This window comes from Pseudophryne corroboree, unplaced genomic scaffold (assembly GCF_028390025.1).
Source record: "Pseudophryne corroboree isolate aPseCor3 unplaced genomic scaffold, aPseCor3.hap2 scaffold_367, whole genome shotgun sequence".
In the NCBI taxonomy this organism is placed as follows: Eukaryota; Metazoa; Chordata; class Amphibia; order Anura; family Myobatrachidae; genus Pseudophryne; species Pseudophryne corroboree.
In genome coordinates, this window is record NW_026970019.1 from 52,061 (window position 1) to 78,071 (window position 26,011).

At 48.9% G+C, this 26,011-nt stretch overlaps 22 non-coding genes and 2 pseudogenes across 22 annotated transcripts; all 24 read right to left on the bottom strand.

Moving 5' to 3' along the window:
• Positions 1–761: 761 nt before the first annotated feature.
• LOC135021107 (U1 spliceosomal RNA) lies at positions 762–924 on the bottom strand. The gene has a single exon (XR_010218422.1). It is a non-coding gene; the product is annotated as a U1 spliceosomal RNA (small nuclear RNA).
• Positions 925–1,076: 152 nt separating this feature from the next.
• LOC135021048 (U1 spliceosomal RNA) lies at positions 1,077–1,240 on the bottom strand. Its single transcript, XR_010218368.1, has one exon. It is a non-coding gene; the product is annotated as a U1 spliceosomal RNA (small nuclear RNA).
• A 692-nt stretch (positions 1,241–1,932) lies between these two features.
• Positions 1,933–2,074, bottom strand: LOC135021092 (U1 spliceosomal RNA; annotated as a pseudogene).
• Positions 2,075–2,225: 151 nt separating this feature from the next.
• On the bottom strand, positions 2,226–2,389 carry LOC135021139 (U1 spliceosomal RNA). The gene has a single exon (XR_010218453.1). It is a non-coding gene; the product is annotated as a U1 spliceosomal RNA (small nuclear RNA).
• Positions 2,390–5,009: 2,620 nt separating this feature from the next.
• Positions 5,010–5,172, bottom strand: LOC135021103 (U1 spliceosomal RNA). The gene has a single exon (XR_010218418.1). It is a non-coding gene; the product is annotated as a U1 spliceosomal RNA (small nuclear RNA).
• Positions 5,173–5,324: 152 nt separating this feature from the next.
• On the bottom strand, positions 5,325–5,488 carry LOC135021150 (U1 spliceosomal RNA). The gene has a single exon (XR_010218463.1). It is a non-coding gene; the product is annotated as a U1 spliceosomal RNA (small nuclear RNA).
• Positions 5,489–6,162: 674 nt separating this feature from the next.
• Positions 6,163–6,325, bottom strand: LOC135021064 (U1 spliceosomal RNA). Its single transcript, XR_010218381.1, has one exon. It is a non-coding gene; the product is annotated as a U1 spliceosomal RNA (small nuclear RNA).
• Positions 6,326–6,477: 152 nt separating this feature from the next.
• LOC135021111 (U1 spliceosomal RNA) lies at positions 6,478–6,641 on the bottom strand. The gene has a single exon (XR_010218426.1). It is a non-coding gene; the product is annotated as a U1 spliceosomal RNA (small nuclear RNA).
• Positions 6,642–7,597: 956 nt separating this feature from the next.
• LOC135021121 (U1 spliceosomal RNA) lies at positions 7,598–7,761 on the bottom strand. Its single transcript, XR_010218436.1, has one exon. It is a non-coding gene; the product is annotated as a U1 spliceosomal RNA (small nuclear RNA).
• Positions 7,762–8,717: 956 nt separating this feature from the next.
• LOC135021131 (U1 spliceosomal RNA) lies at positions 8,718–8,881 on the bottom strand. Its single transcript, XR_010218446.1, has one exon. It is a non-coding gene; the product is annotated as a U1 spliceosomal RNA (small nuclear RNA).
• A 671-nt stretch (positions 8,882–9,552) lies between these two features.
• LOC135021104 (U1 spliceosomal RNA) lies at positions 9,553–9,715 on the bottom strand. The gene has a single exon (XR_010218419.1). It is a non-coding gene; the product is annotated as a U1 spliceosomal RNA (small nuclear RNA).
• A 152-nt stretch (positions 9,716–9,867) lies between these two features.
• LOC135021151 (U1 spliceosomal RNA) lies at positions 9,868–10,031 on the bottom strand. The gene has a single exon (XR_010218464.1). It is a non-coding gene; the product is annotated as a U1 spliceosomal RNA (small nuclear RNA).
• A 674-nt stretch (positions 10,032–10,705) lies between these two features.
• On the bottom strand, positions 10,706–10,868 carry LOC135021065 (U1 spliceosomal RNA). Its single transcript, XR_010218382.1, has one exon. It is a non-coding gene; the product is annotated as a U1 spliceosomal RNA (small nuclear RNA).
• A 152-nt stretch (positions 10,869–11,020) lies between these two features.
• On the bottom strand, positions 11,021–11,184 carry LOC135021112 (U1 spliceosomal RNA). Its single transcript, XR_010218427.1, has one exon. It is a non-coding gene; the product is annotated as a U1 spliceosomal RNA (small nuclear RNA).
• A 956-nt stretch (positions 11,185–12,140) lies between these two features.
• On the bottom strand, positions 12,141–12,304 carry LOC135021122 (U1 spliceosomal RNA). Its single transcript, XR_010218437.1, has one exon. It is a non-coding gene; the product is annotated as a U1 spliceosomal RNA (small nuclear RNA).
• Positions 12,305–13,260: 956 nt separating this feature from the next.
• LOC135021132 (U1 spliceosomal RNA) lies at positions 13,261–13,424 on the bottom strand. Its single transcript, XR_010218447.1, has one exon. It is a non-coding gene; the product is annotated as a U1 spliceosomal RNA (small nuclear RNA).
• A 671-nt stretch (positions 13,425–14,095) lies between these two features.
• LOC135021073 (U1 spliceosomal RNA) lies at positions 14,096–14,258 on the bottom strand. The gene has a single exon (XR_010218390.1). It is a non-coding gene; the product is annotated as a U1 spliceosomal RNA (small nuclear RNA).
• Positions 14,259–14,410: 152 nt separating this feature from the next.
• Positions 14,411–14,574, bottom strand: LOC135021134 (U1 spliceosomal RNA). The gene has a single exon (XR_010218449.1). It is a non-coding gene; the product is annotated as a U1 spliceosomal RNA (small nuclear RNA).
• Positions 14,575–15,248: 674 nt separating this feature from the next.
• LOC135021074 (U1 spliceosomal RNA) lies at positions 15,249–15,411 on the bottom strand. The gene has a single exon (XR_010218391.1). It is a non-coding gene; the product is annotated as a U1 spliceosomal RNA (small nuclear RNA).
• A 152-nt stretch (positions 15,412–15,563) lies between these two features.
• Positions 15,564–15,727, bottom strand: LOC135021099 (U1 spliceosomal RNA). The gene has a single exon (XR_010218414.1). It is a non-coding gene; the product is annotated as a U1 spliceosomal RNA (small nuclear RNA).
• Positions 15,728–16,398: 671 nt separating this feature from the next.
• Positions 16,399–16,561, bottom strand: LOC135021057 (U1 spliceosomal RNA). The gene has a single exon (XR_010218374.1). It is a non-coding gene; the product is annotated as a U1 spliceosomal RNA (small nuclear RNA).
• A 152-nt stretch (positions 16,562–16,713) lies between these two features.
• Positions 16,714–16,877, bottom strand: LOC135021115 (U1 spliceosomal RNA). The gene has a single exon (XR_010218430.1). It is a non-coding gene; the product is annotated as a U1 spliceosomal RNA (small nuclear RNA).
• A 682-nt stretch (positions 16,878–17,559) lies between these two features.
• Positions 17,560–17,711, bottom strand: LOC135021053 (U1 spliceosomal RNA; annotated as a pseudogene).
• Positions 17,712–17,863: 152 nt separating this feature from the next.
• On the bottom strand, positions 17,864–18,027 carry LOC135021148 (U1 spliceosomal RNA). Its single transcript, XR_010218462.1, has one exon. It is a non-coding gene; the product is annotated as a U1 spliceosomal RNA (small nuclear RNA).
• Positions 18,028–26,011: the final 7,984 nt, after the last annotated feature.

The following is a 26,011-nucleotide window of genomic DNA, read 5'->3' on the forward strand; positions in this document are numbered from 1 at the left end:
ACTTGGTAATGGTAATCCTGTACCACAAATCTGAGGTACTCCTGGCGAGGATGGTAAATGGGGACATGCAGGTAAGCATCCTTGATGTCCCAGGATACCATGTAATCCCCCTCGTCCAGGCTTGGAATAACCGCCCTGAGCGATTCCATCTTGAACTTGAATTTTTTTGTTCAAGGATTTTAAATATAAAATGGGTCACACCGAACCATGCGGTTTCGGTACCCCAACCCGTGTGGAATAGTAACCCCGTCCTTATTGAAGTAGGGGCACCTTGAGTATTACCTGCTGGGAATACCGCTTATTAATTGCCTCTAGCACAGCCTCCCTGCCTGAGGGAGTTGTCAGCAAGGCATATTTTAGGAAACGGCTGGGGGGAGACATCTCGAATTCCAGCTTGTACCCCTGGGCGTGCAGGGCATGGCGGCCTTTTGCGGCAATTGGATGACCCCTAGTTCGCATTAAACACCTCCACCCTCCTTCGGTGTGGGGCTCATGTTGGCTATGCCCCAGCCCCTGAAGAATTCAAGCTGATTTCTTGCAGCAGCTAGGCACTGTAACAGCTCCAGAGCTGCTCTGTAAGGCAAGTAAAAGGGCTTGGGCCCTGCAGCACTACCTGTAGTTCGCATTGTGCGCTGGAAGGCACAAATTAAGCAGACGAGAGAAGTCAGGATAGTGCGCAAGGGCATAGAATGGAGCGGCTCAAGAAAAAAGAAGTGTAAACAGACAGCAAACTAGGCTGGAGAGAGACATGAGACAAAGAGATCTGAATTATACGAGAGCCGACCAGGGGAAACACAAATTATGCAGTCAAGTTTCCCACATTTGGGGGAATCGCAGGAGCAGCACACCCAGAGTGCAATTGGTGAGCCTTGCCCTGGGAGAAGCACATTCATGATCATAGTATCTTACCTAGCAGGTAAGAAGGAGTTGGGCTAGAGCTGGGGAGGGTCGCTGCTCGGGCACCCCCCTGTCAAGTGAAGGAGATCCAACTGAGGCAGCACAAGGGAACTCTCGAAAGAAGAACAAGGCTAGAGGAAGATCTGAGACAAAGAAATCTGACTTTTACCAGAGCTGACCAGAGGAAAGCACAAACACAGTCCCCCACTACCACAAATAATGCTGTCAAGTTTACAACATTTGGGGAAATAACAGGGGTCAGCATACCCAGAATGCAATGAATGAACCTCACCCTGGGAGAACAATCTTCATGACCATGGTATCTCCTATGCAAAATAAGTATGATTTGGGATAGGGCTGGGGAGGGCCGCTGCTCAGGCACATCTCTGTCAAGTAAAGGAGATTCAACTGAGGCAGCACAAGGGAACTCTCATCTGGGGACAACAACTGCAGGAGGTACACATATTTTCAGATGAACATGGGAGGGCAGAAGGCTGCCTAATACTGAAGCACCCCCAAACAACAAACCAAATGCAACAACTAGTGCAAGCATTCCTGGGGGAAGGCCTGCAGCAGATGGATTTGCATATGGTGATGTCATCCAAGCAGTGGGTCAAAGTTGGCTTCAACCCTCGTCTGCATATGAAAAGAGAAAATTGGCATGCAGGGCATGGCGGCCTTTTGCGGTGCTTGGATGACCCCTAGTTCGCATTAAACACCTCCACCCTCCTTCGGTGTGGGGCTCATGATGGCTATGCCCCAGCCCCTGAAGCATTCAAGCTGATTTCTTGCAGCAGCTGGGCACTGTAACAGCTCCAGAGCTGCTCTGTAAGGCAAGTAAAAGGGTGTGGGCCCTGCAGCACTACCTGTAGTTTGCATTGTGCGTTGGAAGGCACAAAGTAAGCAGACGGGAGAAGTCAGGATAGTGCGCAAGGGCATAGAAGGGAGCAACTCAAGAAAAAAGAAGTGGAAACAGACAGCAAACTAGGCTGGAGAGAGACCTGAGACAAAGAGATCTGAATTATATGAGAGCTGACCAGGGGAAACACAAATTATGCAGTCAAGTTTCCCACATTTGGGAAAATCGCAGGAGCAGCACACCCAGAGTGCAATGGGTGATCCTTGTCCTGGGAGAAGCAACTTCATGATCATAGTATCTCACCTGGCAGGTAAGTGGAGTTGGGCTAGAGCTGGGGAGGGTCGCTGCTCGGGCACCCCCCTGTCAAGTGAAGTAGATCCAACTGAGGCAGCACAAGGAAACTCTCGATAGAAGAACAAGGCTAGAGGAAGATCTAAGACAAATAAATCTGACTTTTACCAGAGCTGACCAGAGGAAAGAACAAACACAGTCCCCCACTACCACAAATAATGCAGTCGAGTTTCCCACATTTGTGGAAATCACAGGGGTCAGCAAACCCAGAATGCAATGAATGAACCTCACCCTGGGAGAACAATCTTCATGACCATGGTATCTCCTATGCAAAATAAGTATGATTTGGGATAGGGCTGGGGAGGGCCGCTGCTCAGGCACATCTCTGTCAAGAATTTATAAAGTCTATACATATATATAACCAAATGTCAATATATATATAGAACCCAGTGCTCCTATCAAAACTTATCTATTTCACCAATTTGTTGCTTATTTAATCTTTATACATCTATTAATTTTCACCATATATTATAAAATGGTGCTCCCATAGGTAGTACTGTTCTACTAATAATAAACCAAATTTTAAAGATAATCACACTTGTTATCAAGGGAGCGCAAAAAATAAAATATACAAGCTCTTTATTTTTAAAAAATATATATAGACAGAAGAAACCCACATTCAATAAAATACAATGGAGTCAACATATATAGGCACCACTATCCATATCTAAATGTAATCAGGATCTATTTCATATTGCCCTTGATGACAACGGAATGTTTATTAAAGTGTCCAAAAAATCCTCCTGGATACAGCTGTTGTAATTTAATCGTTACTTTCCAATTGTAATTGATACATTAAATTCCTTCTTGTGGATGAACAGCAACAGTTGTAACCAACGCCTCTTATTTACTGCAGTTAAAGTTCATATGTAACTCACGTGAGTAATGAAAGAAAACAGGGGGAGAGCGCTGTGATGGTTGGTGAAACACAGCGGTATGCTACGACCCCCGTTAACCGTGGCTGGATCTTATTGGCACTCGCGGTCGGGATATTTCTTCCTGCCGTGGGTAGAGACCTCCTTTTGCTCGGTCTCAAATTGCTTTTTCCCCTTCACCGCTGTCTTTACATCAGACGTCCGCCGTGATGTAGCTCGTTCATGAACGGGCTTATATCTCAGCAATCAGAGTGTCCGGTAATCACCTTCCTTACGCGTTTCTCCGCTGTTATCCAAGAGCGGTTTCGTCAGAGGATACATCAGCAGCCTAGCAGGCTCTTTTTAAAATGCACCGGACCAATAGTATTACTAATTAGTTGATTGGATACATACATGTACTAATTGGATGCATACATGTAATGACTCACATATGGAACAACTTTCTAATTGCATTTGCACATATAAAGGCATTTCATAATATAAAAATAAGCAACATGGTGATTAAAAATAATAAAATAAGCAACAAGGTGGTTTAAAAAATAACAGAAAATATATAATCTATATACAGATTAACCTATAATCTTTCAATCAATACCTCATATCTATAATCACATATACATAATTCAGAGACTCAGCACTAAGGATCCCCATTTACTTATATAAAACCTTTTAGGGTAACATAAATCCAGGCCACTACTAAAGCAGTTCTTGTGGCGCAGGGGAAACATCACCTGCATTCTATGCAGCTAGTCCCATGTTCGAATCCAACCCGCTCAGCTTAACATCAATATTATTTATTTACTTTTAATGGGATCATTCTATCAATTCATTTTTACCTTTAATTTTTGTTAATATTATTTCTATATTTCATTATTTTAACCCCTGGAATAATTACATTGCTGTTTAAACAACAAAAAGAATTGAAGAAAAAATAAATATTAAACAGACAATTTAAGGATTCGAAGATTTAAATATTTAAAGATTTTAAAATTTAAAACAGGGAGGGGGGGGAGGGAGGGGGGCCTTTTGGGAGAAGGAGGGGAAAATAATAAAAATAGAAAAAAAAATATATATATAGAACCAAGAGAAAGTGTAAAAAGAGGATGGAGGAAGAAATCTGATGTTCATCATTACTAGTGGATTTTACTAAGGAACTTTAAAGAAATACACACAACAGGGTTATACAGTTTCATCCTAAGAGGAAAGCTGTTTCCAAAATAGCTACTTCTAATAATTTTGTTTATTTATTAAACATACAATAAATGGATATTCAATAAATAATATATTAGGTAAATCAATAGATAAAATCTTCAGAGACTGCCAATGTTGTTCTGTTCGATGCTCTCATTCAGACCATCAGGTGTAAGGGTACCCAAAGAAAAAATCCAAAATGCCTCCCTTGTCAAGTAAAGGAGATTCAACTGAGGCAGCACAAGGGAACTCTCATCTGGGGACAACAACTGCAGGGAGAACACATATTTTCAGATGAACATGGGAGGGCAGAAGGCTGCCTAATACTGAAGCACCCCCAAACAACAAACCAAATGCAACAACTAGTACAAGCATTCCTGGGGGAAGGGCTGCAGCAGATGGATTTGCATATGGTGATGTCATCCAAGCAGTGGGTCAAAGTTGGCTTCAACCCTCGTCTGCATATGAAAAGAGAAAAGGGGCGTGCAGGGCATGGCGGCCTTTTGCGGCGCTTGGATGACCCCTAGTTCGCATTAAACACCTCCACCCTACTTCGGTGTGGGGCTCATGTTGGCTATGCCCCAGCCCCTGAAGCATTCAAGCTGATTACTTGCAGCAGCTGGGCACTGTAATAGCTCCAGAGCTGCTCTGTAAGGCAACTAAAAGGGTGTGGGCCCTGCAGCACTACCTGTAGTTCGCATTGTGCGTTGGAAGGCACAAAGTAAGCAGACGGGAGAAGTCAAGATAGTGCGCAAGGGCATAGAAGGGAGTGGCTCAAGAAAAGAGAAGTGTAAACAGACAGCAAACTAGGCTGGAGAGAGACATGAGACAAAGAGATCTGAATTATACGAGAGCCAACCAGGGGAAACACAAATTATGCAGTCAAGTTTCCCACATTTGGGGAAATCGCAGGAGCAGCACACCCAGAGTGCAATTGGTGAGCCTTGCCCTGGGAGAAGCACCTTCATGATCATAGTATCTTACCTAGCAGGTAAGAAGGAGTTGGGCTAGAGCTGGGGAGGGTCGCTGCTCGGGCACCCCCCTGTCAAGTGAAGGAGATCCAACTGAGGCAGCACAAGGGAACTCTCGAAAGAAGAACAAGGCTAGAGGAAGATCTGAGACAAAGAAATCTGACTTTTACCAGAGCTGACCAGAGGAAAGCACAAACACAGTCCCCCACTACCACAAATAATGCTGTCAAGTTTACCACATTTGGGGAAATAACAGGGGTCAGCATACCCAGAATGCAATGAATGAACCTCACCCTGGGAGAACAATCTTCATGACCATGGTATCTCCTATGCAAAATAAGTATGATTTGGGATAGGGCTGGGGAGGACCGCTGCTCAGGCACTTCTCTGTCAAGTAAAGGAGATTCAACTGAGGCAGCACAAGGGAACTCTCATCTGGGGACAACAACTGCAGGAGGTACACATATTTTCAGATGAACATGGGAGGGCAGAAGGCTGCCTAATACTGAAGCAACCCCAAACAACAAACCAAATGCAACAACTAGTGCAAGCATTCCTGGGGGAAGGCCTGCAGCAGATGGATTTGCATATGGTGATGTCATCCAAGCAGTGGGTCAAAGTTGGCTTCAACCCTCGTCTGCATATGAAAAGAGAAAATTGGCATGCAGGGCATGGCGGCCTTTTGCGGTGCTTGGATGACCCCTAGTTCGCATTAAACACCTCCACCCTCCTTCGGTGTGGGGCTCATGATGGCTATGCCCCAGCCCCTGAAGCATTCAAGCTGATTTCTTGCAGCAGCTGGGCACTGTAACAGCTCCAGAGCTGCTCTGTAAGGCAAGTAATAGGGTGTGGGCCCTGCAGCACTACCTGTAGTTTGCATTGTGCGTTGGAAGGCACAAAGTAAGCAGACGGGAGGAGAAGTCAGGATAGTGCACAAGGGTATAGAAGGGAGGGGCTCAAGAAAAAAGAAGTGGAAACAGACAGCAAACTAGTCTGGAGAGAGACCTGAGACAAAGAGATCTGAATTATATGAGAGCCGACCAGAGGAAACACAAATTATGCAGTCAAGTTTCCCACATTTGGGGAAATCGCAGGGGCAGCACACCCAGAGTGCAATGGGTGAGCCTTGCCCTGGGAGAAGCAACTTCATGATCATAGTATCTCACCTGGCAGGTAAGTAGGAGTTGGGCTAGAGCTGGGGAGGGTCGCTGCTCGGGCACCCCCCTGTCAAGTGAAGGAGATCCAACTGAGGCAGCACAAGGGAACTCTCGAAAGAAGAGCAAGGCTAGAGGAAGATCTGAGACAAAGAAATCTGACTTTTACCAGAGCTGACCAGAGGAAAGCACAAACACAGTCCCCCACTACCACAAATAATGCAGTCGAGTTTCCCACATTTGGGGAAATCACAGGGGTCAGCATACCCAGAATGCAATGAATGAACCTAACCCTGGGAGAACAATCTTCATGACCATGGTATCTCCTATGCAAAATAAGTATGATTTGGGATAGGGCTGGGGAGGGCCGCTGCTCAGGCACATCTCTGTCAAGTAAAGGAGATTCAACTGAGGCAGCACAAGGGAACTCTCATCTGGGGACAACAACTGCAGGGAGAACACATATTTTCAGATGAACATGGGAGGGCAGAAGGCTGCCTAATACTGAAGCACCCCCAAACAACAAACCAAATGCAACAACTAGTGCAAGCATTTCTGGGGGAAGGCCTGCCGCAGATGGATTTGCATATGGTGATGTCATCCAATCAGTGGGTCAAAGTTGACTTCAACCCTTGTCTGCATATCAAAAGAGAAAAGGGGCGTGCAGGGCATGGCGGCCTTTTGCGGCGCTTGGCTGACCCCTAGTTTGCATTAAACACCTCCACCCTCCTTCGGTGTGGGGCTCATGTTGGCTATGCCCCAGCCCCTGAAGCATTTAAGCTGATTTCTTGCAGCAGCTGGGCACTGTAACAGCTCCAGAGCTGCTCTGTAAGGCAAGTAAAAGGGTATGGGCCCTGCAGCACTACCTGTAGTTTGCATTGTGCGTTGGAAGGCACAAAGTAAGCAGACGGGAGAAGTCAGGATAGTGCACAAGGGCATAGAAGGGAGCGGCTCAAGAAAAGAGAAGTGGATCAGACAGCAAACTAGGCTGGAGAGAGACCTGAGACAAAGAGATCTGAATTATACGAGAGCCGACCAGGTGAAACACAAATTATGCAGTCAAGTGTCCCACATTTGGGGAAATCGCAGGGACAGCACACCCAGAGTGCAATGGGTGAGCCTTGCCCTGGGAGAAGCAACTAAGTAGGAGTTGGGCTAGAGCTGGGGAGGGTCGCTGCTCGAGCAGCCCCCTGTCAAGTGAAGGAGATCCAACTGAGGCAGCACAAGGGAACTCTCGAAAGAAGAACAAGGCTAGAGGAAGATCTGAGACAAAGAAATCTGACTTTTACCAGAGCTGACCAGAGGAAAGCACAAACACAGTCCCCCACTACCACAAATAATGCAGTCGAGTTTCCCACATTTGGGGAAATCACAGGGGTCAGCATACCCAGAATGCAATGAATGCACCTAACCCTGGGAGAACAATCTTCATGACCATGGTATCTCCTATGCAAAATAAGTATGATTTGGGATAGGGCTGGGGAGGGCCGCTGCTCAGGCACATCTCTGTCAAGTAAAGGAGATTCAACTGAGGCAGCACAAGGGAACTCTCATCTGGGGACAACAACTGCAGGGAGAACACATATTTTCAGATGAACATGGGAGGGCAGAAGGCTGCCTAATACTGAAGCACCCCCAAACAACAAACCAAATGCAACAACTAGTGCAAGCATTCCTGGGGGAAGGCCTGCCGCAGATGGATTTGCATATGGTGATGTCATCCAAGCAGTGGGCCAAAGTTGGCTGGAACCCTCATCTGCATATGAAAAGAGAAAAGGGTTATGCAGGGCATGGCGGCCTTTTGCGGCGCTTGGATGACCCCTAGTTCGCATTAAACACCTCCACCCTCCTTCGGTGTGGGGCTCATGTTGGCTATGCCCCAGCCCCTGAAGCATTTAAGCTGATTTCTTGCAGCAGCTGGGCACTGTAACAGCTCCAGAGCTGCTCTGTAAGGCAAGTAAAAGGGTATGGGCCCTGCAGCACTACCTGTAGTTTGCATTGTGCGTTGGAAGGCACAAAGTAAGCAGACGGGAGAAGTCAGGATAGTGCACAAGGGCATAGAAGGGAGCGGCTCAAGAAAAGAGAAGTGGATCAGACAGCAAACTAGGCTGGAGAGAGACCTGAGACAAAGAGATCTGAATTATACGAGAGCCGACCTGGTGAAACACAAATTATGCAGTCAAGTGTCCCACATTTGGGGAAATCGCAGGGACAGCACACCCAGAGTGCAATGGGTGAGCCTTGCCCTGGGAGAAGCAACTAAGTAGGAGTTGGGCTAGAGCTGGGGAGGGTCGCTGCTCGAGCAGCCCCCTGTCAAGTGAAGGAGATCCAACTGAGGCAGCACAAGGGAACTCTCGAAAGAAGAACAAGGCTAGAGGAAGATCTGAGACAAAGAAATCTGTCTTTTACCAGAGCTGACCAGAGGAAAGCACAAACACAGTCCCCCACTACCACAAATAATGCAGTCGAGTTTCCCACATTTGGGGAAATCACAGGGGTCAGCATACCCAGAATGCAATGAATGAACCTAACCCTGGGAGATCAATCTTCATGACCATGGTATCTCCTATGCAAAATAAGTATGATTTGGGATAGGGCTGGGGAGGGCCGCTGCTCAGGCACATCTCTGTCAAGTAAAGGAGATTCAACTGAGGCAGCACAAGGGAACTCTCATCTGGGGACAACAACTGCAGGGAGAACACATATTTTCAGATGAACATGGGAGGGCAGAAGGCTGCCTAATACTGAAGCACCCCCAAACAACAAACCAAATGCAACAACTAGTGCAAGCATTTCTGGGGGAAGGCCTGCCGCAGATGGATTTGCATATGGTGATGTCATCCAAGCAGTGGGTCAAAGTTGACTTCAACCCTTGTCTGCATATCAAAAGAGAAAAGGGGCGTGCAGGGCATGGCGGCCTTTTGCGGCGCTTGGCTGACCCCTAGTTTGCATTAAACACCTCCACCCTCCTTCGGTGTGGGGCTCATGTTGGCTATGCCCCAGCCCCTGAAGCATTTAAGCTGATTTCTTGCAGCAGCTGGGCACTGTAACAGCTCCAGAGCTGCTCTGTAAGGCAAGTAAAAGGGTATGGGCCCTGCAGCACTACCTGTAGTTTGCATTGTGCGTTGGAAGGCACAAAGTAAGCAGACGGGAGAAGTCAGGATAGTGCACAAGGGCATAGAAGGGAGTGGCTCAAGAAAAGAGAAGTGTAAACAGACAGCAAACTAGGCTGGAGAGAGACATGAGACAAAGAGATCTGAATTATACGAGAGCCAACCAGGGGAAACACAAATTATGCAGTCAAGTTTCCCACATTTGGGGAAATCGCAGGAGCAGCACACCCAGAGTGCAATTGGTGAGCCTTGCCCTGGGAGAAGCACCTTCATGATCATAGTATCTTACCTAGCAGGTAAGAAGGAGTTGGGCTAGAGCTGGGGAGGGTCGCTGCTCGGGCACCCCCCTGTCAAGTGAAGGAGATCCAACTGAGGCAGCACAAGGGAACTCTCGAAAGAAGAACAAGGCTAGAGGAAGATCTGAGACAAAGAAATCTGACTTTTACCAGAGCTGACCAGAGGAAAGCACAAACACAGTCCCCCACTACCACAAATAATGCTGTCAAGTTTACCACATTTGGGGAAATAACAGGGGTCAGCATACCCAGAATGCAATGAATGAACCTCACCCTGGGAGAACAATCTTCATGACCATGGTATCTCCTATGCAAAATAAGTATGATTTGGGATAGGGCTGGGGAGGACCGCTGCTCAGGCACTTCTCTGTCAAGTAAAGGAGATTCAACTGAGGCAGCACAAGGGAACTCTCATCTGGGGACAACAACTGCAGGAGGTACACATATTTTCAGATGAACATGGGAGGGCAGAAGGCTGCCTAATACTGAAGCAACCCCAAACAACAAACCAAATGCAACAACTAGTGCAAGCATTCCTGGGGGAAGGCCTGCAGCAGATGGATTTGCATATGGTGATGTCATCCAAGCAGTGGGTCAAAGTTGGCTTCAACCCTCGTCTGCATATGAAAAGAGAAAATTGGCATGCAGGGCATGGCGGCCTTTTGCGGTGCTTGGATGACCCCTAGTTCGCATTAAACACCTCCACCCTCCTTCGGTGTGGGGCTCATGATGGCTATGCCCCAGCCCCTGAAGCATTCAAGCTGATTTCTTGCAGCAGCTGGGCACTGTAACAGCTCCAGAGCTGCTCTGTAAGGCAAGTAATAGGGTGTGGGCCCTGCAGCACTACCTGTAGTTTGCATTGTGCGTTGGAAGGCACAAAGTAAGCAGACGGGAGGAGAAGTCAGGATAGTGCACAAGGGTATAGAAGGGAGGGGCTCAAGAAAAAAGAAGTGGAAACAGACAGCAAACTAGTCTGGAGAGAGACCTGAGACAAAGAGATCTGAATTATATGAGAGCCGACCAGAGGAAACACAAATTATGCAGTCAAGTTTCCCACATTTGGGGAAATCGCAGGGGCAGCACACCCAGAGTGCAATGGGTGAGCCTTGCCCTGGGAGAAGCAACTTCATGATCATAGTATCTCACCTGGCAGGTAAGTAGGAGTTGGGCTAGAGCTGGGGAGGGTCGCTGCTCGGGCACCCCCCTGTCAAGTGAAGGAGATCCAACTGAGGCAGCACAAGGGAACTCTCGAAAGAAGAGCAAGGCTAGAGGAAGATCTGAGACAAAGAAATCTGACTTTTACCAGAGCTGACCAGAGGAAAGCACAAACACAGTCCCCCACTACCACAAATAATGCAGTCGAGTTTCCCACATTTGGGGAAATCACAGGGGTCAGCATACCCAGAATGCAATGAATGAACCTAACCCTGGGAGAACAATCTTCATGACCATGGTATCTCCTATGCAAAATAAGTATGATTTGGGATAGGGCTGGGGAGGGCCGCTGCTCAGGCACATCTCTGTCAAGTAAAGGAGATTCAACTGAGGCAGCACAAGGGAACTCTCATCTGGGGACAACAACTGCAGGGAGAACACATATTTTCAGATGAACATGGGAGGGCAGAAGGCTGCCTAATACTGAAGCACCCCCAAACAACAAACCAAATGCAACAACTAGTGCAAGCATTTCTGGGGGAAGGCCTGCCGCAGATGGATTTGCATATGGTGATGTCATCCAATCAGTGGGTCAAAGTTGACTTCAACCCTTGTCTGCATATCAAAAGAGAAAAGGGGCGTGCAGGGCATGGCGGCCTTTTGCGGCGCTTGGCTGACCCCTAGTTTGCATTAAACACCTCCACCCTCCTTCGGTGTGGGGCTCATGTTGGCTATGCCCCAGCCCCTGAAGCATTTAAGCTGATTTCTTGCAGCAGCTGGGCACTGTAACAGCTCCAGAGCTGCTCTGTAAGGCAAGTAAAAGGGTATGGGCCCTGCAGCACTACCTGTAGTTTGCATTGTGCGTTGGAAGGCACAAAGTAAGCAGACGGGAGAAGTCAGGATAGTGCACAAGGGCATAGAAGGGAGCGGCTCAAGAAAAGAGAAGTGGATCAGACAGCAAACTAGGCTGGAGAGAGACCTGAGACAAAGAGATCTGAATTATACGAGAGCCGACCAGGTGAAACACAAATTATGCAGTCAAGTGTCCCACATTTGGGGAAATCGCAGGGACAGCACACCCAGAGTGCAATGGGTGAGCCTTGCCCTGGGAGAAGCAACTAAGTAGGAGTTGGGCTAGAGCTGGGGAGGGTCGCTGCTCGAGCAGCCCCCTGTCAAGTGAAGGAGATCCAACTGAGGCAGCACAAGGGAACTCTCGAAAGAAGAACAAGGCTAGAGGAAGATCTGAGACAAAGAAATCTGACTTTTACCAGAGCTGACCAGAGGAAAGCACAAACACAGTCCCCCACTACCACAAATAATGCAGTCGAGTTTCCCACATTTGGGGAAATCACAGGGGTCAGCATACCCAGAATGCAATGAATGCACCTAACCCTGGGAGAACAATCTTCATGACCATGGTATCTCCTATGCAAAATAAGTATGATTTGGGATAGGGCTGGGGAGGGCCGCTGCTCAGGCACATCTCTGTCAAGTAAAGGAGATTCAACTGAGGCAGCACAAGGGAACTCTCATCTGGGGACAACAACTGCAGGGAGAACACATATTTTCAGATGAACATGGGAGGGCAGAAGGCTGCCTAATACTGAAGCACCCCCAAACAACAAACCAAATGCAACAACTAGTGCAAGCATTCCTGGGGGAAGGCCTGCCGCAGATGGATTTGCATATGGTGATGTCATCCAAGCAGTGGGCCAAAGTTGGCTGGAACCCTCATCTGCATATGAAAAGAGAAAAGGGTTATGCAGGGCATGGCGGCCTTTTGCGGCGCTTGGATGACCCCTAGTTCGCATTAAACACCTCCACCCTCCTTCGGTGTGGGGCTCATGTTGGCTATGCCCCAGCCCCTGAAGCATTTAAGCTGATTTCTTGCAGCAGCTGGGCACTGTAACAGCTCCAGAGCTGCTCTGTAAGGCAAGTAAAAGGGTATGGGCCCTGCAGCACTACCTGTAGTTTGCATTGTGCGTTGGAAGGCACAAAGTAAGCAGACGGGAGAAGTCAGGATAGTGCACAAGGGCATAGAAGGGAGCGGCTCAAGAAAAGAGAAGTGGATCAGACAGCAAACTAGGCTGGAGAGAGACCTGAGACAAAGAGATCTGAATTATACGAGAGCCGACCTGGTGAAACACAAATTATGCAGTCAAGTGTCCCACATTTGGGGAAATCGCAGGGACAGCACACCCAGAGTGCAATGGGTGAGCCTTGCCCTGGGAGAAGCAACTAAGTAGGAGTTGGGCTAGAGCTGGGGAGGGTCGCTGCTCGAGCAGCCCCCTGTCAAGTGAAGGAGATCCAACTGAGGCAGCACAAGGGAACTCTCGAAAGAAGAACAAGGCTAGAGGAAGATCTGAGACAAAGAAATCTGTCTTTTACCAGAGCTGACCAGAGGAAAGCACAAACACAGTCCCCCACTACCACAAATAATGCAGTCGAGTTTCCCACATTTGGGGAAATCACAGGGGTCAGCATACCCAGAATGCAATGAATGAACCTAACCCTGGGAGATCAATCTTCATGACCATGGTATCTCCTATGCAAAATAAGTATGATTTGGGATAGGGCTGGGGAGGGCCGCTGCTCAGGCACATCTCTGTCAAGTAAAGGAGATTCAACTGAGGCAGCACAAGGGAACTCTCATCTGGGGACAACAACTGCAGGGAGAACACATATTTTCAGATGAACATGGGAGGGCAGAAGGCTGCCTAATACTGAAGCACCCCCAAACAACAAACCAAATGCAACAACTAGTGCAAGCATTTCTGGGGGAAGGCCTGCCGCAGATGGATTTGCATATGGTGATGTCATCCAAGCAGTGGGTCAAAGTTGACTTCAACCCTTGTCTGCATATCAAAAGAGAAAAGGGGCGTGCAGGGCATGGCGGCCTTTTGCGGCGCTTGGCTGACCCCTAGTTTGCATTAAACACCTCCACCCTCCTTCGGTGTGGGGCTCATGTTGGCTATGCCCCAGCCCCTGAAGCATTTAAGCTGATTTCTTGCAGCAGCTGGGCACTGTAACAGCTCCAGAGCTGCTCTGTAAGGCAAGTAAAAGGGTATGGGCCCTGCAGCACTACCTGTAGTTTGCATTGTGCGTTGGAAGGCACAAAGTAAGCAGACGGGAGAAGTCAGGATAGTGCACAAGGGCATAGAAGGGAGCGGCTCAAGAAAAAAGAAGTGGAAACAGACAGCAAACTAGGCTGGAGAGAGACCTGAGACAAAGAGATCTGAATTATACGAGAGCCGACCAGGTGAAACACAAATTATGCAGTCAAGTGTCCCACATTTGGGGAAATCGCAGGGGCAGCACACCCAGAGTGCAATGGGTGAGCCTTGCCCTGGGAGAAGCAACTTCATGATCATAGTATCTCACCTGGCAGGTAAGTAGGAGTTGGGCTAGAGCTGGGGAGGGTCGCTGCTCGGGTACCCCCCTGTCAAATGAAGGAGATCCAACTGAGGCAGCACAAGGGAACTCTCGAAAAAAGAACAAGGCTAGAGGAAGATCTGAGACAAAGAAATCTGACTTTTACCAGAGCTGACCAGAGGAAAGCACAAACACAGTCCCCCACTACCACAAATAATGCAGTCGAGTTTCCCACATTTGGGGAAATCACAGGGGTCAGCATACCCAGAATGCAATGAATGAACCTCACCCTGGGAGAACAATCTTCATGACCATGGTATCTCCTATGCAAAATAAGTATGATTTGGGATAGGGCTGGGGAGGGCCGCTGCTCAGGCACATCTCTGTCAAGTAAAGGAGATTCAACTGAGGCAGCACAAGGGAACTCTCATCTGGGGACAACAACTGCAGGGAGAACACATATTTTCAGATGAATATGGGAGGGCAGAAGGCTGCCTAATACTGAAGCACCCCCAAACAACAAACCAAATGCAACAACTAGTACAAGCATTCCTGGGGGAAGGTCTGCAGAAGACGGATTTGCATACGGTGATGTCATCCAAGCAGTGGGCCAAAGTTGGCTGGAACCCTCATCTGCATATGAAAAGAGAAAAGGGGTATGCAGGGCATGGCGGCCTTTTGCGGCGCTTGGATGACCCTTAGTTCGCATTAAACACCCCCACCCTCCTTCGGTGTGGGGCTCATGTTGGCCATGCCCCAGCCCCTGAAGCATTCAAGCTGATTTCTTGCAGCAGCTTGGCACTGTAACAGCTCCAGAGCTGCTCTGTAAGGCAAGTAAAAGGGTGTGGGTCCTGCAGCACTACCTGTAGTTTGCATTGTGCATTGGAAGGCACAAAGTAAGCAGACGGGAGGAGAAGTCAGGATAGTGTACAAGGGTATAAAAGGGAGGGGCTCAAGAAAAAAGAAGTGGAAACAGACAGCAAACTAGGCTGGAGAGAGACCTGAGACAAAGAGATCTGAATTATACGAGAGCCGACCAGGTGAAACACAAATTATGCAGTCAAGTGTCCCACATTTGGGGAAATCGCAGGGGCAGCACACCCAGAGTGCAATGGGTGAGCCTTGCCCTGGGAGAAGCAACTTCATGATCATAGTATCTCACCTGGCAGGTAAGTAGGAGTTGGGCTAGAGCTGGGGAGGGTCGCTGCTCGAGCAGCCTCCTGTCAAGTGAAGGAGATCCAACTGAGGCAGCACAAGGGAACTCTCGAAAGAAGAACAGGGCTAGAGGAAGATCTGAGACAAAGAAATCTGACTTTTACCAGAGCTGACCAGAGGAAAGCACAAACACAGTCCCCCACTACCACAAATAATGCAGTTGAGTTTCCCACATTTGGGGAAATCACAGGGGTCAGCATACCCAGAATGCAATGAATGAACCTAACCCTGGGAGAACAATCTTCATGACCATGGTATCTCCTATGCAAAATAAGTATGATTTGGGATAGGGCTGGGGAGGGCCGCTGCTCAGGCACATCTCTGTCAAGTAAAGGAGATTCAACTGAGGCAGCACAAGGGAACTCTCATCTGGGGACAACAACTGCAGGGAGAACACATATTTTCAGATGAACATGGGAAGGCAGAAGGCTGCCTAATACTGAAGCACCCCCAAACAACAAACCAAATGCAACAACTAGTGCAAGCATTCCTGGGGGATGGCCTGCCGCAGATGGATTTGCATATGGTGATGTCATCCAAGCAGTGGGTCAAAGTTGGCTTCAACCCTCGTCTGCATATGAAAAGAGAAAAGGGTTATGCAGGGCATGGCGGCCTTTTGCGGCGCTTGGCTGACCCCTAGTTTGCATTAAACACCTCCACCCTCCTTTGGTGTGGGGCTCATGTTGGCTATGCCCCAGCCCCTGAAGCATTCAAGCTGATTTCTTGCAGCAGCTGGGCACTGTAACAGCTCCAGAGCTGCTCTGTAAGGCAAGTAAAAGGGTGTGGGCCCTGCAGCACTACCTGTAGTTTGCATTGTGCGTTGGAAGGCACAAAGTAAGCAGACGGGAGAAGTCAGGATAGTGCGCAAGGGCATAGAAGGGAGCGGCTCAAGAAAAGAGAAGTGGAAACGGACAGCAAACTAGGCTGGAGAGAGACCTGAGACAAAGAGATCTGAATTATACGAGAGCCGACCAGGGGAAACACAAATTATGCAGTCAAGTTTCCCACATTTGGGGAAATCGCAGGAGCAGCACACCCAGAGTGCAATGGGTGAGCCTTGCCCTGGGAGAAGCACCTTCATGATCATAGTATCTCACCTGGCAGGTAAGTAGGAGTTGGGCTAGAGCTGGGGAGGGTCGCTGCTCGGGCACCCCCCTGTCAAGTGAAGGAGATCCAACTGAGGCAGCACAAGGGAACTCTCGAAAGAAAAACAAGGCTAGAGGAAGATCTGAGACAAAGAAATCTGACTTTTACCAGAGCTGACCAGAGGAAAGCACAAACACAGTCCCCCACTACCACAAATAATGCAGTCGAGTTTCCCACATTTGGGGAAATCACAGAGGTCAGCATACCCAGAATGCAATGAATGAACCTCACCCTGGGAGAACAATCTTCATGACCATGGTATCTCCTATGCAAAATAAGTATGATTTGGGATAGGGCTGGGGAGGGCTGCTGCTCAGGCACATCTCTGTCAAGTAAAGGAGATTCAACTGAGGCAGCACAAGGGAACTCTCATCTGGGGACAACAACTGCAGGGAGAACACATATTTTCAGATGAACATGGGAGGGCAGAAGGCTGCCTAATACTGAAGCACCCCCTAACAACAAACCAAATGCAACAACTAGTGCAAGCATTCCTGGGGGAAGGCCTGCAGCAGATGGGTTTGCATATGGTGATGTCATCCAAGCAGTGGGTCAAAGTTGGCTTCAACCCTCGTCTGCATATGAAAAGAGAAAAGGGGCGTGCAGGGCATGGCGGCCTTTTGCGGCGCTTGGCTGACCCCTAGTTTGCATTAAACACCTCCACCCTCCTTCGGTGTGGGGCTCATATTGGCTATGCCCCAGCCCCTGAAGCATTCAAGCTGATTTCTTGCAGTAGCTGGGCACTGTAACAGCTCCAGAGCTGCTCTGTACGGCAAGTAAAAGGGTGTGGGCCCTGCAGCACTACCTGTAGTTTGCATTGTGCATTGGAAGGCACAAAGTAAGCAGACGGGAGAAGTCAGGATCGTGCGCAAGGGCATAGAAGGGAACGGCTCAAGAAAAGAGAAGTGGAAACAGACAGCAAACTAGGCTGGAGAGAGACCTGAGACAAAGAGATCTGAATTATACGAGATCCGACCACGGGAAACACAAATTATGCAGTCAAGTTTCCCACATTTGGGGAAATCGCAGGAGCAGCACACCCAGAGTGCAATGGGTGAGCCTTGCCCTGGGAGAAGCACCTTCATGATCATAGTATCTCACCTGGCAGGTAAGTAGGAGTTGGGCTAGAGCTGGGGAGGGTCGCTGCTCGGGCACCCCCCTGTCAAGTGAAGGAGATCCAACTGAGGCAGCACAAGGGAACTCTCGAAAGAAAAACAAGGCTAGAGGAATATCTGAGACAAAGAAATCTGACTTTTACCAGAGCTGACCAGAGGAAAGCACAAACACAGTCCCCCACTACCACAAATAATGCAGTCGAGTTTCCCCCATTTGGGGAAATCACAGGAGTCAGCATACCGAGAATGCAATGAATGAACCTCACCCTGGGAGAACAATCTTCATGACCATGGTATCTCCTATGCAAAATAAGTATGATTTGGGATAGGGCTGGGGAGGGCCGCTGCTCAGGCACATCTCTGTCAAGTAAAGGAGATTCAACTGAGGCAGCACAAGGGAACTCTCATCTGGGGACAACAACTGCAGGGAGAACACATCTTTTTTAGATGAACATGGGAGGGCAGAAGGCTGCCTAATACTGAAGCACCCCCAAACTAAAATTCTAGTTTCTCTAATGTCCTAGAGTATGCTGGGGACTCCGTAAGGACCATGGGGATAGACGGGCTCCGCAGGAGACATGGGCACTTTAAGAAAGACTTTAGTTCTGGGTGTGCACTGGCTCCTCCCTCTATGCCCCTCCTCCATACCTCAGTTTGATACTGTGCCCATTTGAAACTGGGTGCTTTTCAGGAGCTCTCCTGAGCTTTCTGACAGAAAGTATTTTGTTAGGTTTTTAATTTTCAGGGAGCACTGCTGGCAACAAACTCCCTGCATCGAGGGACTGAGGGGAGAGAAGCAGCCCTACTCTCTGAGTTGCAAGGTCCTGCTTCTTAGGCTACTGGACACAATTAGCTCCAGAGGGATTGGTACGCAGGATCTCACCCTCGCCGTCCGTCCCAGAGCCGCGCCGCCGTCCCCCTTGCAGATTCAGAAGATAGAAGCCGGGTGAGTATGAGAAGAAAAGAAGACTTCAGAGGCGGCAGAAGAGTTCATGATCTTCACTGAGGTAACGCACAGCACTGCAGCTGTGCACCATTGCTCCCATACACCTCACATACTCCGGTCACTGTAAGGGTGCAGGGCGCAGGGGGGGCGCCCTGGGCAGCAATATAAACCTCTTTTTGGCAAAAATATAACATATATACAGCTGGGCACTGTATATGTATGAGCCCCTGCCAATTTTACAGTTTAAGCGGGACAGAAGCCCGCCGCCGAGGGGGCGGGGCTTCTCCCTCAGCACTCACCAGCGCCATTTTTTCTCCACAGCACCGCAGAGAGGAAGCTGCCCGGACTCTCCCCTGCTTATACCATGGTAGACAAGAGGGTTGAAAAGAGAGGGGGGGCACATAATTCGGCGCAAATGACATACAGCAGCGCTACTGGACAAACATTAAGTTACTGTGTTATTCCTGGGTTATATAGCGCTGGGGTGTGTGCTGGCATGCTCTCTCTCTCTGTCTCTCCAATGGGCCTTGTGGGGAAACTGTCTTCAGAAAAGCATTCCCTGTGTGTGTGTGGTGTGTCGGTACACGTATGTCGACATGTCTGAGGAAGATGGCTATATTAGAGAGGAGCGGGAGCAAATGAATGTGGTGTCTCCGCCGACACCTGATTGGATGGATATGTGGAATGTTTTAAATGCTAGTGTAAACTCATTGCACAAAAGATTAGACAAGGCTGAAGCTTTGGGACAGTCAGGGTCTCAACCCATGCCTGATCATATGTCGCAGGGACTGTCAGGGTCTCATAAGTGCCCACTATCCCAGATTGTTGACACAGATACCGACACGGATTCTGACTCCAGTGTCGATTACGTTGATGCAAAGTTACAGCCAAAATTGGCAAAATCCATTCGATATAGGATTATGGCAATAAAAGATGTTTTGCACATCACAGAGGAACCCCCTGTCCCTGACAAGAGGGTACATATGTACAAGGGAAAGAAGCCTGAGGTAACCTTTCCCCCCTCACACGAGCTGAACGAGTTATGTGAAAAAGCTTGGGAATCTCCAGATAAAAGACTGCAGATTTCCAGAAGGATTCTTATGGCGTATCCTTTCCCATCAACGGATAGGTTACGATGGGAATCCTCCCCTAGGATGGACAAAGCATTAACACGCACAGCTACAGCTGGAAAATCAAATTTTTTACCTTATGTTCCCTCACAGCATAAGAAAGCTCTGCATTATCAAATGCAGTCCTTTCGGTCACAAAGAAACAAGAAAGTGTGAGGTGCGTCCTTTCTTGCCAGAGGTAGGGGCAGAGGAAAAAAGATGCACAACACAGCTAGCTCCCAGGAACAGAAGTCCTCCCCGGCCTCTACAAAATCTACTGCATGACGCTGGGGCTCTACTGGCGGAGTCCGGCCCATGAGATGTCATGCAGCCGCTCTGACCACGCCTCCTGTTTCTCCGTTGCCGACCCAATATTGAAACCCTGCCCCCGCACCGCTCCATCTCTGACTTGGGAATGGAGTGTTGTTGACCCCCCTCCCCCCCCCCTGCACCGATTGACTGGCAGAGGCGATCGCATTATCTGCAGGCGGATGCGTATGCTCTTAGCAATTTTTGCAGTTGGATTGCTTATTGCGATTGCAATCCAACCCGAATCAGGCCCTATTACCTATCACAATGCACTGCGGGTAGTACAATATGGGGTTAATATAGGAGAAAACCCCCCAGAGCTGTGCTCCTTAACTGTCCCTGGTGGCTAGTGGAGCAGCTGCCCAGTAATCAGTGTCCACGCCAGTGCGCACACGGCCCGCCCCCTACAGCCACGCTGGATCACAGTATAAAGCGGGCACAGAAGACCCTTACCACCCTTTCATCAGCGGCCTCGTGATCCCGGAGGGCGGTGTGTGTGTGACTGACCTTAGGAAGAAACCGGAGCCTCCGCTGCAGTGACCCAGCAACCGGGGCACTGGAGTATACTGTGCCGCTGGGAGTGATGGAGCTGCAGTAAATATGTCTATTAGACCTAGCCTGCTGCAGCCCTTGTAGATTCTTATTAAAAAAGTTCTTCTTTTCTTGTCAAAATTAATAGCTAAGAATAGGATGCCTGAGGCAGCCCCCTGTTAAGTGGCCTGCTACTGAAGGCACCAACTACAAACTGAGCTCCCTGTTCATGGAAGCGAGGTTATAGAGGAGGGGGCGCTGAGTATCTTGTGAACAGTCAAAAGCTTTGAGCTTGTTGGTGCCTCAGATCAAGATCCTACTCTACACCCCAATATGAATCCTTGTGGAGTCCAGTGTACCCCACAGAAGAAAAAAATGTGTCACAACCATTGGCAGCAACATAAGAATAGCTGCTGATGGGCACAATTGAGAAAGGAAGGGGGAAAACATTTGAATCCAGCACATATATGTAATTCGAATATGTAATTTGTACCTTCCTACTTTAAAATGTAATGGATGAACCTCACCCTGTGAGAACTATCTTCATGATCAAGAGATCTCATATGCAAGATAAGTATGTGTTGGGATAGGGCTGTGGAGGGCGGCTGCTCGGGCACACCCCCGTCAAGTTAAGGAGATTCAACTGAGGAAGCACAAGGGAACTCTCATCTGGGGACAACAACTGCAGGGAGAACACATTTTCAGATGAATGTGGGAGGGCAGAAGGCTGCCTAATACTGAAGCACCCCCAAACAACAAACCAAATGCAACAACTAGTGCAAGCATTCCTGGGGGAAGGCCTGCAGCAGATGGATCCAATAACAGCTCCAGAGTTGCTCTACAAGACAAGTAAAAGGGTGTGAGCCCTGCAGCACCACCTGTACTTTGCATACACACATATAGGACAGCATCTCTTATATGCCCCAGGGTCAATAAAATAGTATCCTTATCTAGGGTATCCTTCCCCTCAGATAAGGTATCCGTCCATGCTGCTACAGCACTACACACCCAGGCCGACGCAATTGCCGGTCTGAGTAAGGTACCCGAATGTGTATAAATGGACTTCAGGGTTATCTCCTGTTTGCGGTCAGCAGACTCTTTGAGGGTAGCCGTATCCTGGGACGGGAGGGCTACCTTCTTGGATAAGCGTGTTAATGCTTTGTCCACCCTAGGGGAGGATTCCCATCTTAACCTATCCATTGATGGGAAAGGATACGCCATAAGAATCCTTCTGGAAATCTGCAGTCTTTTATCTGGAGATTCCCAAGCTTTTTCACATAACTCGTTCAGCTCGTGTGAGGGGGGAAAGGTTACCTCAGGCTTCTTTCCATTGTACTTATGTACCCTCTTGTCAGGGACAGGGGGTTCCTCTGTGATGTGCAAAACATCTTTTATTGCCATAATCCTATATCGAATGGATTTTGCCAATTTTGGCTGTAACTTTGCATCATCGTAATCGACACTGGAGTCAGAATCCGTGTCAGTATCTGTGTCAACAATCTGGGATAGTGGGCGCTTATGAGACCCTGACAGTCCCTGCGACATAGGATCAGGCATGGGTTGAGACCCTGACTGTCCCGAAGCTTCAGCCTTGTCTAATCTTTTGTGCACTGAGTTTACACTAGCATTTAAAACATTCCACATATCCATCCAATCAGCTGTCGCAGAGACACCACATTAATTTGCTCCCGCTCCTCTCTAATATAGCCTTCTTCCTCAGACATGTCGACACACGTGTACCGACACACCACACACACAGGGAATGCTTTTTCTGAAAACAGTTTCCCCACAAGGCCCTTTGGAGAGACAGAGAGAGAGAGTATGCCAGCACACACCCCAGCGCTATATAACCCAGGAATAACACAGTAACTTAATGTTTGCCCAGTAGTGCTGCTGTATGTAATTTGCGCCGAATTATGTGCCCCCCCCCCTCTTTTCAACCCTCTTGTCTACCGTGGTTTCAGCAGGCGAGAGTCTGGGGAGCTGCCTCAGCGGTGCTGTGGAGAAAAAATGGCGCTGGTGAGTGCTGAGGGAGAAGCCCCGCCCCCTCGGCGGCGGGCTTCTGTCCCGCTTAAACTGTAAAATTGGCGGGGGCTCATACATATATACAGTGCTCAGCTGTATATATGTTATATTTTTGGCAAAAAGAGGTTTATATTGCTGCCCAGGGCGCCCTGCACCCTTACAGTGACCAGAGTATGTGAGGTGTATGGGAGCAATGGCGCACAGCTGCAGTGCTGTGCGTTACTTCAGTGAAGATCATGAAGTCTTCTGCCACCGCTGAAGTCTCTTTTCTTCTCATACTCACCCGGCTTCTATCTTCCGGCTCTGCGAGGGGGACGGCGGCGCGGCTCTGGGACGGACGGTGAGGGTGAGATCCTGCGTACCAATCCCGCTGGAGCTAATGGTGTCCAGTAGCCTAAGAAGCAGGACCTTGCAACTCAGAGAGTAGGGCTGCTTCTCTCCCCTCAGTCCCTCGATGCAGGGAGTCTGTTGCCAGCAGTGCTCCCTGAAAATTAAAAACCTAACAAAATACTTTCTGTCAGAAAGCTCAGGAGAGCTCCTGAAAAGCACACAGTTTCCACTGGGCACAGTATCAAACTGAGGTATGGAGTAGGGGCATAGAGGGAGGAGCCTCTGCACACCCAGAACTAAAGTCTTTCTTAAAGTGCCCATGTCTCCTGCGGAGCCCGTCTATCCCCATGGTCCTTACAGAGTCCCCAGCATCCTCTAGGACGTTAGAGAAAATAGGATTTTAATACCTACCGGTAAATCCTTTTCTCTTAGTCCGTAGAGGATGCTTGGCACCCGTCCCAGTGCGTACTGTGTCTGCAGTTATTAAATGGCCCTTAACTCCAGAACATTTATGTGGAGACAACTTTCCCGACTTGACCATCTTCCTTGGATGTTTTCCCCCTGTGTGACTGCTCCCCAGCCTCGGAGGGTTGCATCCGTGGTCCCTAGGATCCAGTCCTGGATCCCGAACCATCGCCCCTCTAGGAGGTGAGAACTGTGCAGCCGCCAATGGAGTGATATTCTGGTCTTGGAAGACAGGATTATCCTCCGGTGCATGTGTAGGTGGGATCCGGACAACTTGTCCAACAGGTCCCACTGGAACACTCTAGCATGGAACCTGCCAAACTGAATGGCCTCGTAGGCCGCAACCATCTTCCCCAGCAACCGAATGCTATGGAGGCTATGGAGATCCAGAGTCTGGTCAAACAAATTCTGAAACCAGCAAGAGTGTTAATCCATCAATATGGATTAACACTCTTGCTGGTTTCAGAATTTGTTTGACCAGACTCTGGATCTCCATAGCCTTTCCACTGGAAGAAAACCTCTTCTGTGTCCAGTATCACTCCCAAAAACAACAACCGCGTCATTGGGACCAACTGCGATTTTGGCAAGTTTAGGAGCCAACCATGTTGTTGAAGAACGGTCAGGGAGAGTGCAATGTTTTGCAACAACTGGTCCCTGGGTCTCGCCTTTATCAAGAGATCATCCAAGTATGGGATTATTGTGACTCCTTGCTTGCGAAGGAGAACCATCATTTCCGCCATCACCCTGGTGAAAATCCTCGGAGCCGTGGACAGACCAAACGGCAACGTCTGAAATTGGTTTTGACAATACTGAATTGCAAACCTCAGGTAGCTTGATGCAGTGGCTAAACGGAACATGTAAGTAGGCATCCTTATGTCTACCAAAACCATGAAATCTCCTTCCTCCGGACTGGAGATCCCTACCCTGAGAGATTCCATCTTGAAATTGAATTTCTTTAGGTAGAAATTGAGGGATTTCAGATTTCAGATTGGTCTGACTGAGCCTTCCGGCTTCGGGACCACGAAGAGGCTTGAATAAAAGCCTTCTCCCTGCTGACTAAGGCCGATTTGAACAATCGGTGAGGGGGAACGTCTTGAAACCCCAGTTTGTACCCTTGGGACACTATTTGTAAAACCCACGAGTCCAGGTCCAAATTAATCCAGAACTGACTGAAGTGTTTTAGACGTGCCCCCACTGGTGTGGGCTCCTGCAAGAGAGCCCCAGCGTCATGCAGTGGATTTGGCAGAAGCAGAGGACGATCTCTGCTCCTGCGATCTTGAAGAGGCTACAGACCTCTTCCCTCTTCTCCTTCCTCTACCTGCAAAGAAAGGGGAATCTTAACTTCTTGCATATCTATTGGGCCAAAATGACTGCGTTAGATAATGATGCGTCTTCATCCGTTGAGAGGGAACATAGGGCAAGAAGGTTGACTTACCTGCGGGAGCTGCCGAGATCAAATTAACTAGGCCGTCGCCAAACAAGGCTTCACCTTCATAGGGAAGAAACTCCCTTTCTTCTTGGAGTCAGCATCAGCATTCCCTTGGTGAATCCACAATGCCCTCCTATCCGAGACTGCCATGAAATTGGCCCGTGAACTCAAGAGTCCAATATCCCTTGCAGTCTCACACTGGTTGAGAAATCCCCTGCAGAATCTTGGAGATCCGTCAAATTTTGCTGGCGTTGGAAGATGAAGACGTGGAGCAGAAATGGGTAAGGTGGGTGGGGTTATAGCTGGAGTCACTGTGGTTGACGCACCAGACGCGCCTGATCCACGGAGAGTTGTCTGAATCCCATCCAGCCGAGTAGAGAGATCCTGGAGACAGCGGATGATGTGGCCCTGTGCAGCCTCCTGATGTTCTAGTCGGGCTGCCAGTTCTTGCATCAGCCTGGCAATGGGTGAGCCTTGCCCTGGGAGAAGCAACTTCATGATCATAGTATCTCACCTGGCAGGTGAGATGAACATGGGAGGGTAGAAGGCTGCCTAATACTGAAGCACCCCCAAACAACAAACCAAATGCAACAACTAGTAAAAGCATTCCTGGGAGAAGGTCTGCAGAAGACGGATTTGCATACGGTGATGTCATCCAAGCAGTGGGCCAAAGTTGGCTGGAACCCTCATCTGCATATGAAAAGAGAAAAGGGTTATGCAGGGCATGGCGGCCTTTTGCGGCGCTTGGATGACCCCTAGTTCGCATTAAACACCTCCACCCTCCTTCGGTGTGGGGCTCATGTTGGCTATGCCCCAGCCCCTGAAGCATTCAAGCTGATTTCTTGCAGCAGCTGGGCACTGTAACAGCTCCAGAGCTGCTCTGTAAGGCAAGTAAAAAGGTGTGGGCCCTGCAGCACTACCTGTAGTTCGCATTGTGCGTTGGAAGGCACAAAGTAAGCAGACGGGAGAAGTTAGGATAGTGCGCAAGGGCATAGAAGGGAGCGGCTCAAGAAAAGAGAAGTGGAAACAGACAGCAAACTATTATCCAAGTACGGGATAATTGTGACTCCTTGCTTGCGAAGGAGAACCATCATTTCCGCCATCACCCTGGTGAAAATCCTCGGAGCCGTGGACAGACCAAATGGCAACGTCTGAAA